The following is a 13,009-nucleotide window of genomic DNA, read 5'->3' on the forward strand; positions in this document are numbered from 1 at the left end:
AGAGAGACAAATCCAGTGGTTAAAATTGAGTGAAGATTGTGGTCCAGCTGCAGACATAGCAGGATATGAAGAAGATTCTTGTCTAATTCAATCCTTATTCCAGTCTGAGATAGTGAAGCTAAAACTGAGATATCACCCTATTAATCATTTAAAAGGGTCCAGTTCCTGAGTTTAGAATGACACTGTTGCAAGTGATGGGAAACCTGGCAAATCTTAGTGACTGCTACCCTCTGTCAGACCACTTCAGGGACCCGCAGCAGTCTGCACTATTATTTTGGCCTGGTCATTAGCTTGCAGTGGATGAGGGTCACAATGGTAGGTAAGGTTCTTATCCATTGATTTTTTAAGTTAACTCCTCCAGCCCTCCTGTCAATGACATGTTGCTTATGGGGAGCTTTGACATTGAATCCTTACCTGGTGGATCTGTTGAGGCCCCAAGGAAACACCTCACCCCTCTGGGCAAGAGTGAAGTTTTTCCTGAAGGGAAGGTCTTGGTCATACTCTGAGGAAGGAAGTGGAAATTTGTGAGTCCACTGTTGGGCCATAATGGCATAAATGGAAAAAAAAAAAAAAAAACCATGGATAAGACAACAGAGGGAAACAAGGATGCAATGGAAAGCTGGTACCTGGGCTCAGACTCTGTAGCTCATGTAGAGAGTCCCCCTATATTGGTAAACTTGTTATTTTGTTATGTGACTTAGCAGATTTCTTTACAACTAATGATCAAAAATCACGTGCTGTAGATTAAATAAAATAACAAGAAAATGCTTTGGAAGTTTAAAAGTTCAAATATTCAGTTAGCTTCAATAATGTAAAGTTAACAGTGCTACACAGAATCACACAATTTATTTTTCAATATTCCAGATGAAAGAAAAATAAAAAGGATAATAATAAAAAGCGATGTAGTCAGCACCTAGTTTAGTAAACTAAAATTAACATATAAATTATTTTTTCTTAAAAACTTAAAGTTTACTTGCCAAGTGTCCTGATGCTGATTATTCCTGTGTATTTTTTTTAAACTTTGACTGCATCTGTATCCCTAGACAACACAAGGTATTGTGACGCATGGGTTCAAGTAGTGTACTATATATATTCTTCTTTATTTCCCCAAGCTGCCTGAACGCTTTATTAATTCATTTATCAAATATTTGTTGAGTGCCTATTCGGTACCAGGAAGAACCCAGTTAATCATTACAATTCTCATTTTGCAGATATAGAAATCCAAGCAAAAGTGGTTAAGTGACTTGTCCAAGGTCACTAAGCTAGAGAGTAGTGGGTCCTGGAATCACACCCCTAGCTATCTGTTGCCTGAGCTTAAAATTTTCTACTAGATTATCCTGTCTCTTTGCTACCACTTACCTCACTTCCTGCCCTGCCACCAGGTGTGTGACCTTGGGCTAATGCCTTTGCCTTGCTGGCAAAGAGTTCTTTTTTTTTTTTTTAATCAACTTTATTATGGTGTGGTTCCTGTACAGTAAACTACACATATTTCAGATGTACAATTTGATGAATTTTGATGGATGTATCCACCAATGAAACTACCACCACAATCAAGATAGCTGACATTTCCATCACTCCCCAAGAAGTACAAATTTCGACTTCCCAATTTATCCCTTCCCACCCCCTTTATACCCTGGCAACCATAAGTTTGTACTCTATGTCTGTGAGTCTGTTTCTGTGAGTTCTTTTTTGTTTTAAACTAAAGTAAGTTTATAATGTTGTGTTAATTTCTGGTGTACAGCATAGTGATCAGTTATATACATGTAGGTATAGATACATATATTCCTTTTAATGTTCTTTTTCATTGTAGACTATTATAAGATATTGAATATAGTCCCCTGTACTATACAGTAGGACCTTATTGTTTATCTATTTTATATATAGTAGGTAGTATCTGTAAATCCCAAACTCCCAATTTACCCCTCCACCTGCCTTTTCCCCCCCGGTAACCATAAGTTTGTTTTCTATGTCTGTGAGTCTGTTTCTGTTTTGTAAATAAGTTCATTTGTCTCATTTTTTAGACTCTACACTATATACAGTCTTCTATAACTTTCTTCTTTGAACAATACTGTGTTTGAAAAAGTCACTCATGTTTATTCATGATGCTATAGTTTGCTTTCACTACTGTGTAGTATTCCACTGTATGAATAAACCACAATGGTGGATGTTTGAGTTATTTTTTCTTTTGCTTTGCTTTTTCTATTTAAAAGAAGGCTGAAATGCACATGTCTTCTTCTGCACATATTCAGAGTTTCTCTAGGCCCTCAACCTAACAGCAGAATTACAAGTTTATTAGATGAGGACCTTATTAAGATTACCAGATGTTATCAAATTGTTTTCCAAATGATTGAAGCAATTCTCATGTCTGTTGCCTCACCTACAACTAACACCTGATATTATCAGACTCACATTTTTGCCAATCTTATAAATATAAAATGAGGTTTTCTTCTCATTGCAGCTTTAGTTTGTATTTCTCTGATCTTTTAATAGTTTACTGGTCATTTTGGTTTCCTCTTCTGTGAATTACCTGCCATCTCTTCAGCCCAATTTTAAATGAATCATTTGTCTTTCTCTTTTGATTTATAGATGATCTACATATATTTATCCTTTATAATAATGTAAGTATATGCATTGCAAATATCTTCTCCCAATCTATGGCGTATCTTTCTTACTCCCTTCAAGAAAATTTTTAGATGAACAAAAGTTGTTTTCTTTTAATGCAGTGAAATTTGTCAATATTATCTTTTACAGTTTGCCCATTTTGTGTTGTCATACAATGTGTCAAGTAGTGAAGATACAGTAGACTATCATTTGTATGGAAGGTGGGTAGGGAAGAAGATATAATTGTATTTCGTACACATATAAAGAAAATTTGGAAGGATACACAAGAAACTATTAACTTTTGAGTTGAAGGCAGTGGTGCAAGTGTTGTGCAGGGCACAACAGGCGGACAATCTAGTTAGGAACAAATAAAAGAATCTAGTTACAATCTAGATTACACTTCAGGAACAAATAAATGAAGTCAGAAGTGAGACTTCCTTTTCAACAAAAGAAAAGTTGAAAACTCTCTGCAAAGTTCAAGCAATATCCTCTGAAAATGCAACTCGATTTGAACTCACCGAGTCAGAGCTTCTTGAACCTGTGAATGAATTGCCCTTAACACTTTATGATAATTTAACACGACATTGTCCGTCACGTAGGTGTTTCACCAGTGTGTGGCCATAGTGACCAGCCATCTCATGGGCCAACCCATTGGTGTTTCATGTGAAAAAAGTCCTAGCCTTCTATTTGCTATAACATTCATATTTATTAATGTTATAGACAGAATGTCTGGCCGCCATAGTTTGGATAAATAAACTGGCACAACCCTAGGCCAGTTTGGCTTTTTTAAATTCTGTATTGATGTTTTATTGCCCTCTTTTCATTCTGTAAGAAGTTGGCCATGAAATCATTGGATCTTGAGGCAGTGAATCTCCAGGTTTTCAAATTTTATCATCTCTCCCATAAAACGTGTGCCCCAATGACTATTAGTAGACAAAGATATTACAAACTGAGAGATAATGTCTTTAGAAATCTTTTGCTGACCATCACTGGTCATAAGCACGTATTTATGAAGTATTTACACGTATACGTGTAAGGTATAAAGGAATAAAGGTACACACGGTCACTAAAGCATATGCAGGTGAACAACATCTCACTTGTATAAAATCAACCCAAGTATTTATATACCAAAGTCCCCATGAGGGAGGATGAGCTGCCTTCTCTCCCTTGAGGCTTGGTAGTAGGATAACTTGTGTAACACCGTTGAGCCACTCTGGACCCACGGAGCAAGCCAGCCCTGCTTAATAATTCCCAGAGCCCTTCTCGTTCATGTGTGTCGTGTGATAGGCTACACAAGGCTGGGGCCACCTAGCAGCCACTTAAGGAGCCCTGAAGATGATCTGGGTATCAAAATAAAGAGGAAGCAAAACACCTTATCAGTCTCCAAGAATTCTGAATGTGGGCTCTGAGTTTGGAGAAGTGCCATATTTGATAGAATTGTCAGGGGAATATAGTCAGTTGATAAAGATAAGAACAAAAATACCTGTGAATAGAAAATGACCACAGCCCTGGCTGTATTGTTAACCAAACTAACCATTTTATAACAACCAAACCAGAAAGAAAGGAACTTGAGAAATGTTTATTCGCCCAGAAGCGAGAAACCCTTGTTTTCACAATTAATGAAGTACCCAGAAGCATAGCCAGCATCAGTCTAAATGTTAATTTGGAGAAGAGCTACCCGCTCTGCGGAGGCAGTGTTTTGCCACCTGGGCAGAATATGCAGAAACAAACAAAACACGCACACATGAGCTGCATAAGCAGGAGGCATAGTAACTGCTCCAAATGCTTTCCCACCCCAGCCCTAGGCCTCGTAGTGAGTGCCCTATGAACCATTAGTGGAGAAAGAGAAGATATGGATCTGCACACTACGCCAGCTCCAAGCAGGACAGAATGGCTTCTCCACTAGAACCCCACTCAGTGGCAGTTTCAACGTCAGTGGAAGAAAATCTCTCCAGTAGGCAGAACCCCAGGCCACATATCTAGTCGTCCACTTTGTTGGGAAGGAGATGGCTTTGTGTCCGTATTCACGTGACTCGTGCACATCTAACAGATTGGCCTGTTCAGACCAAACTGGTCAGACTCTTCAAAGAAAAACAAAATGTGAAGACTGGTGAAAAGGACATCTGTGAAAACGGTCAAAGTGTAAAGACATTTGTGCCCCACGTAAAGGTCCTTTGTAATACTGGGATTTCCAAAACTCAAGATTCCTCAGCTCTGACACAAACCTGCTGTGTGCAGAGCATCCCCCCAGACGTCTCTGCATCATCCAATGGGACTTAGGGGCAAGGGAAACAGATGCAAACATGAAGCTCTTGCTGACTCCTGGGCTGTGAGTAATAACGCCCTTTGTCTCTGATCCAGGAGTCTTGTGTCTTTTGTCAGCATCTGTGGAACAGTGGCAGACAAACCTGTTAGCTTGCGAGTGGGATAAAATCTCAGCTCCATCACAGTCATTGACAGTTTTGGCAATGAGGATGAAATGCTGAGACACATGGCTTTCTTGAAGAGGAAAGCTCAAGGGCTTTTTGTGGTTGGGAGTCAGGAGAGACTCCCTGGGACCCAGCGGTAAGTGCTCTCATCTGAGTGGTGGGCAAGAGCTGGGGAGTGAGGGTCCCCCAGTTCTACCTCTTAATGCAGCTGAGAAGTGAAAGTTAAGATTGAGGCAAGCTGTCCAAATGGTGTTTGGCTGTTCATTTTCTGCGGAGTGGGAGGAAAAAGAGGTTATTGTGACAACTGCAACAGCACACTCCACAAGTATCAGCCATAAGGCAATAAGGCAGTGTCACTTAGTCAGGATAGCCCTGAAGTTAAAGTTAATGGTCTCAGTAGAGAGGAAATAGAGCTCTGGGTAGGCCAAAATCAGAAGTTTGGTACTTGAGCCTAGCCTCACTATGTTACACAGAAAATCAGTGCAAAGACTTGCTTACTGAGACAGAACCACACTCAAAAATCTGGTTAAGTCATTGCCTTCTGCTCCAGAGAGAAGCACTATCTTTGTCTTCAAGGTTATTACAGGTTGAGCTACTCTATATGAGCTGTTTATAGAACGCCTCTCTAGGAGGTGATATTAAGCCGGCATTTGAATGACAAGAGCCTGGGAAGTGAAGATCACGTGGCCAGCATTCCAGGCAGAGAACACCTAATGTAAAGACCCTCCATTGAAAATGGGCAAAACATGCTCCAGGAACAGACAGAAGGACTGAATGCAGGGAATGAGAAAAAGAAAGGCATCAAAGATAACCTCTATGTTTTTTGTGTTGAGCAAATAAGTGGATGGTGACTGCTGTGTAATGAAACAGGATCAGCAGGAAAGAAGCAGATTTGAGCAGGGAATCAGCGCTAGAGTTCCGGGGAGAAGCCAGGACAAGAAATAGAGGTTTAAGAGCACTTGGCATATAACTAACATTTATGAGGTGCTTACTGTGTGCCGGGAACTATCTAAGCAGTTTATGAACGTTCTTTAGTCACACTCTCAATATGCGTATGGGGTCAGCCTTGGATTATTACCTTCATCCTGAAGATGAAGATATAGAGAAAATTTCCCCAAGGTCATTCAGCCAATGGAGGTGAAGTCAGAAGAAAAACCCATGCAGGCTGACTTCAGAGCCCAGGTTTATGACCACGATGCTATGTTACCTGGTACACGATGATATTTAAAGCCATGGGACCAGATAAGGTCACCCAGGGGCAGTGTGTAGATGAAGAGAAAAGGCCCTGGAGGGCTGTAAGCATTTAGTCAGTCCTTTCAGAATGTACAATTTCCTCTGTCTGGTTCTGTGCTTACCAGATAAGATTTATCAATTTGATCTGTCTCACCAAGAATCTGCCTGCACAGATGACCAACCCCAGTTCCCAAATGAGACCTACTAGCTGTTATAAATTAATAAAATAGAATTCTTATTTGTAATTGTATATATGGCTGGTTTGATTCCATTATTTCCCTTTGGTTAATCGATAAAATAGAATGTCTGGACAAGTGGTGACCTTCCAAGATGCTAAAACTCTGTGGGGTCCTAGCTGAAGCATCCAGCTGGCTTTCCTGGGCATCTCTTGAGCCATAATGCATGTCATTCCAGGAATTCTGGAAAGTTGGGTTCCATGTGGCTTGTTCAAAATTCAAGGAAAATGAAATTCTGAACTGAAAATGCTTAACTCAGGATTTTCCTCAAACAGTACACACTGTTTCAGCAACTATGTATAAGCTTTGACAACACAAAGACCTTGCCCTCAAGAAGAACTATGGCAGCTGAGGACCAGCGAGTAGCAGGTCTGGACACTGTGGTCTAAACATGAGGGATTTCCACAAAATTCTTCTTTTCTTTAGTTTTGAACAATTGGTATAGATATATATACATCAGCAGGGCACATTAGATGCTTCAGTTCTCTCTCTCCCTCTCTGTCTTTTTTAAATTAAAGTATAGTTGACTTACCATATTATATTAGTTTCAAGTGTACAACATAGTGATCTCTTATTTTATAGATTATAGATTATTATACGTATACTATGCCACCTCTTCTTTATCCATTTGTCAGTTGATGGACACTAAGCTTGTTTCCATATCTTGGCTATTGTGAATAATGCTGCTATGAATATTGGTGTGTATATATCTTTTCTTTTTTTATTGAAATGTAGTTGCTGTACGATATTTGTTTCCAGTGTACAACATAGTGATTCACAATTTTAAAGTTATATTCCATTTATAGTTATTGTAAAACATTGGCTATATCCCCTGTGTTGTACAATATATCCTTGTAGCTTATTTATTTTATACATAGTAGTCTTGTACCTCTTAATCTCCTACCCTTATATTACCCCTCCTCCTTCCCTCTCCCTTCTGGTAACCACTAGTTTGATCTCTGTATCTGTGAATCTGTTTCTTTACTGTTATATTCACTAGCTTGTTTTATTTTTTCGATTCCACATATAAGTGACATCTTACAGTGTTTGTCTTTCTGTGTCTGATATATTTCACTTAGCATGATACCCTCCAGGTCCATCCATGTTGTTGCAAATGGCAAAATTTCAATTTTTTTTTATGGCTGAAAGGAATGCCATTGTATATCTGTGTGTGTGCGTGTGTGTGTGTGTGTGTGTGTGTGTGTTTCATCTTCCTTATTCGTTTATCTGTTGATGGACATTTAGGTTCCTTCCGTATCTTGACAATTGTAAATAGTGCTGCTATGAACATCGGGGTGCATGTATCTTTCCGAATTAGTGTTTTCATTTATTTCAGTTATATACCCAAGGGTGGAATTGCTGAGTCATATGATACTTCTATGTTTAGTTTTTTGACAAACCTCCATACTGTTTTCCACAGCGGCTGCACAAATTTACATTATCACCAACAGTGTATGAGGATTCCCTTTCTCCACATCTTCACCAACATTTGTTAATTTGTATTGCTTTTTGATAATAGCCATTCTTACTGGTGTGAGTTGATAACTCATTGTTTTGATTTGCATTTCTCTGATGATTGATGATGTAGAGCATCTTTTCATGTGCCTATTGAGCATCTATATGTCTTCTTTGGAAAAATGCATATTCAGGTTCTCTGCTCTTTTTTTAATCAAATTTTTTTAATACTAAATTGTATTAATTCTTTATATATTATGGATATTAACCCTTTATCAGGCATAACATTTGCTGATATCTTCTTCCATTCAGTAGGTTGCCTTTTTGTTTTGTTGACGGTTTCCTTTGCTGTGCAAAAGCTTTTAAGTTTGATTAGGTCCTATTTATTTGTTTTTGCTTTTGTTTCTCTTGTCTGAGAAGATTCACTGAAAAAGGTATTGCTAAGACCTATGTTTTCTTCTAGGAGTTTTATGGCTTCAGGTCTTACATTCAGGTCTTCAATCCACTTTGAGTTTATTTTTGTTTATGGTGTAAGAAAGTGTTCTGATTTCATTATTTTACATGTAGCTGTCCAGTTTTCCCAACATCACTTATTGAAGAGATTGTCTTTTCTCCACTGTATATTCTTACTCCTTTATCATAGATTGATTGATAAGTGCATGGGTTTATTTCTGGGCGCTCTATTCTGTTCCACTGATCTATGTTTCTGCTTTTATTACCATACCAGTTTCATACTGTTTTAATTACTGTAGCTTTGTAGTTATAGTCTGAAGTCAGAAAGTGTGAAACCTCCAGCTTTGTTCTCTTTTCTCAGGATTGTTTTAGGATTATTTGCTCTAGTTCTGTGGAGAATGTCATTGATAGGGATTGCATTAAATCTATGGATTGCTTTGGGTTGTATGGACATTTTAACAATATTAATTCTTCTATTTATGAACATGGCATAACTTTCCATTTATTTGTACTGTCTTCAATTTCCTTCATCAATGTTTTACGGTTTTGAGAATTTAGATATTTCACCTCCTTGGTTAAGGTTATTCCTAGGTATTTTATTCTTTCCCTCTCCCTTTTCATTTTATTCCTAAAACAAAAGATTTATTTTTTTTAAAAAATTTACTTATAATTTTTATTTCATTTACCATCACTGATCTTAATAAAGTAATTCCCTCATTTCTCCAGGAAACCTACTGATAACTTCCTAAAGTTCCATGATTTTGACAATCACTTTTTAGCAATAACCTGCACACAGTTTCCTCACTGGGGAGAAAGAAAGGCTCTTTCTGGTCAAAAAGTTTTTGTGCCCCACATTTTCAAGCAGAAGTTTTTTCGTGGAGCCAAAATGATATTTTTTCAAGGAAACTTTTCCTGATGGCCCCTCTTGGTTATTTTCCTATTATAATGTCCCATTACTCCCTCATGACATTCATCACATTTGAAATTATGTGATAATATCTGTAAACAAAGACCACAGCTGTATTATTCATTGCCATATCATCAACACCCCGTATAGTTCCTGGCACATAGAAGATGCTCAACAAATATTTGTTGAATGACTAAATGAGTGGAAAACACTGGACACAGATAAGGCAGCTTCCAGCAACATCAACTACGTGATCATTATGATCTTGAAGTTTGCATAGTAATCACAAGGACTTTCCCAAAGAAACTTGAGAAAGCACTTCTAAATTATCGACCTATGATGATAGTTAACTGTCATTCTATACTCATAGCAATTAACATAAGTATTGAAACACGTTAAAGAATCTTATCTGAAACTCTCCAAACTTGGTAAGACTCTTACTTTCCTCTCTTCTATATCTCATGTTGGCAAGAAATTTGTGGCCTCTAGTGATAAAGTCTCACCAGCTTGGCTCTTTTTTTATGTCATTTTGAATGTCCCTCTGGGTCAGTTAAGAGGTCCAATGAACTGCTTTTGTGTAAACTCTACACATTAAGGCCATCTCACAACATATCATTTAAGAGTCTCATAAATGACAATCTGATATAGATGGTGCAATTCTATAACATAAGCAATAATGACTTTACCAGGCTATTTACACCTTCATGAAATTTAGATCTCAACAAATCTCCTGGATCAAGTGTTATAGTGTTAAGTAAGGTACGTTTGAGCCCCTCAAACTGTCACAGGAACACAAAGCTTCTTTTAGGGTCTTGCTCCCTCAAAATAAGTTCTGCAGAGCAGCGGCAGAATCGCTTGGCACTATGGACTAAATTGCAACCTCCCCAAAATTGATGAGTTGAAACCCTAACTCCCAATGTGGTTGGAGTTAGGGTCTTTGGGAGGTAATTAGGTTTAGATGAGGTCATGAAGGTAGGGGGCCCACGATGAGATTACTGTCCATGTAAGAAGAGGGAGAGAGACCAGAGCTTGCTTGCTTTCTCTCTCCAGCAAGCCAGGAAGACAGCTCTAACCAGAACTTGACCACACAAGCACCTTGATCTCAGCCTTAAGAACTGTGAGAAAACAAATTTCTTTTGTTTAAGTCACTTCAGTCTATGGTAATTTTCATGGCAACCTGAGTTAAGACCCCTGGGAGCTTGTAAGAACAGCTGAATTTCAGCCCCTAGCTCAGACCAGTGGAATCAGAATCTGCATTATTGTAAACTTTTCAAGTGCTTTTCCTCCTTGCCATATGACACAATCAAAGTTTGAGAAGTTCTATCTTAGGGACCTCCTTCAAGATAGAATAAAAACCATCAGAACATTTCAACCCAGGAAGCAAGTTCTTTGTCGTCAAATTCTTCAGTACGTGCCCAACCAGAAGCATCAAACTGCTAGCCATCCTTGAAAATGAAACCTTCAGGGTCAGCTTTCCTTCTCTGCTTCCTTTTCAACTGATTTTCATCTTTGAGGCCAGAGGTACCATGTTAGGATGTAGAAGGCAGAAGACAAGCAGTTCTTGAACAATTGTATTTTTTAGCTTTATTGAGGTATAATTGACAAGATGTTATATATTTAAAGTGGACAAGTGATGATCTGATACATGTATATTTTGTGAGATGATTGCCACAGTCAGGTTAAGACAGCCATCAACTCACATAGTTATTTTTATATGTGTGATAAGGACACTTAAGTTCTACTCTCTTCACAAATTTCAAGTGCCCCGCACAGACTTATTAACTACAGTCCCCATGCTGTACATTAAACCCCCAGGGATTATTCTTCTCAAAAGGGAAAGTTCAGTACCCTTCAACAACCGTTCTTTACTGCAGTAAAAACTATCCCACTCAACTCACCCTAAAGTCACACATTCATATGAGAAAAAGAACAAACGTTGACAGGAACTTGACAGGAGCTAAAACCACAACCAAGTTAAACCACTGTGAACTCTTGCACATTTTCAGCTGTCACTCTGTTGATGGACTACCAAATTCTCCGCTTCCGTTGGCTTTATCAGATTTCCAAACCCCGTACGTTAAGGAATCCATGGGGAAATGGCATATGCTATCACTTTTGTGTTTTCTGAATCACAAGTGCCTATACTATTACCTTTATTAGTAGATCTGTGTCTTGAACCAAAGTTATGCTTGGTTTGGTTTTGTTTTTCATAGACTTTATTTTTCCTCTCAGTTTTATTGAGACAGAATTGACATCCAGCACTGCATAGGTTTAAGGTAGGCAGCATAATGACTTAACTTAAATACTGCAAAATGATGACCACCATAAGTTTAGTTAACATCCATCATCTGATACAGATGCAGAGGGAAAAAGGAGAAAACAAAATTTTTCCCTGTGATGAGAACGTTTAGGACCCACTTAGCAAATTTCAAACATACCACAGAGCAGTGATAAATATAGTCACCATGTCTTACAGCACATCCCCAGTATTTATTTATCTTATAAATGAAAGTCCATACATTTTCCCCAGATTTTATTTTGCGGAGCAGTTTTAAATTCATAGCAAGACTGAGCCAAAGGTACAGAAAGTACCCATATGCACCCTGCCCCCAAACATGTATAGCCCCCCACCACTATCAACATCCCCTACAAGTGGTATATCTGTTACAGTTGATGAACCTACACTGACAACCTAAAGCCCAGAGTTTACATTAGGTTTTACTCTTGCTGTTGTTCTGTGGGTTTGAGCAAATGTATAATGACATGTATCCACCATTATAATATCATAGAGTATTTTCACTGCCCTCAAAATCCACTTTCGCTTTTAGCCACGTATTTGCCCCAGCAATACTGGTTAACTGTGCCCAAATGCAAGCAGAAGGGGCAGGACACAACTGAAGATCTCATCCTCCTAACTTTTTTCAGCCAAAGTGGCCCCCCTTACAGGATATCAGAGTACAGATGTTTCCTTTTGAGTGGTGACATCGAATAGTTTGCCTGTCAAGCTCAATGCTCTCACCAAGTCTGTCTCCCACCAATGGTACTTACCACCTCTAAGGAATAGCTTACTTACTTGGGTGCCTACAACAGCTGACAAAGTAATAAAATTTCCCAATTTTACTAGCCAAAGTCTCATGAGCTCCTAGAGGATGGGGACAATGTTTTAGCTATCTTATATCTGCCTGCATAGCACACAGTTAAGTGTCTCGCAAAACTTGCTGGGATGAAATGAAAGGTCAATGTCTTGCCCAGCTTTCCCAAATCTAAACCTACGTACCTTTTCCCACTTTTCCATACATAAGTTCAGTTTGATATTTGTTGTTATGAGCTCCTAGGATGACATGTCTGCCCTGCCCTTTGTAACAAAGGAAATGAACTGTATTCTCAGCCGACAGATAAATTGGAGAGCTGGACAGGGATGACCGTTTCCCAAGATCTTTCCACTATGTGAATGGTCCTATATTATCTCTCTTGTATCTTCCATGACCATTTGTCCACGGATGCTGTAATGGTTTTCCAAAAGCTGACTTCCTCCCATTCCAGCTTTCCCAGCGGTTGGAAGGGTATTTCCATCACTGGCTTACACTAACAAATAAAAACCCAGGGGCTATTTTAAGCAGCTGGCTTTCAGTTCTGTAGAAGTCATGAAACTGACCCAAGCAAACAAACAAAAATTAATAAGGACTCGTTAAGAA

The sequence above is a fragment of the Camelus ferus genome, chromosome 21 (genome assembly GCF_009834535.1).
Source record: "Camelus ferus isolate YT-003-E chromosome 21, BCGSAC_Cfer_1.0, whole genome shotgun sequence".
In the NCBI taxonomy this organism is placed as follows: Eukaryota; Metazoa; Chordata; class Mammalia; order Artiodactyla; family Camelidae; genus Camelus; species Camelus ferus.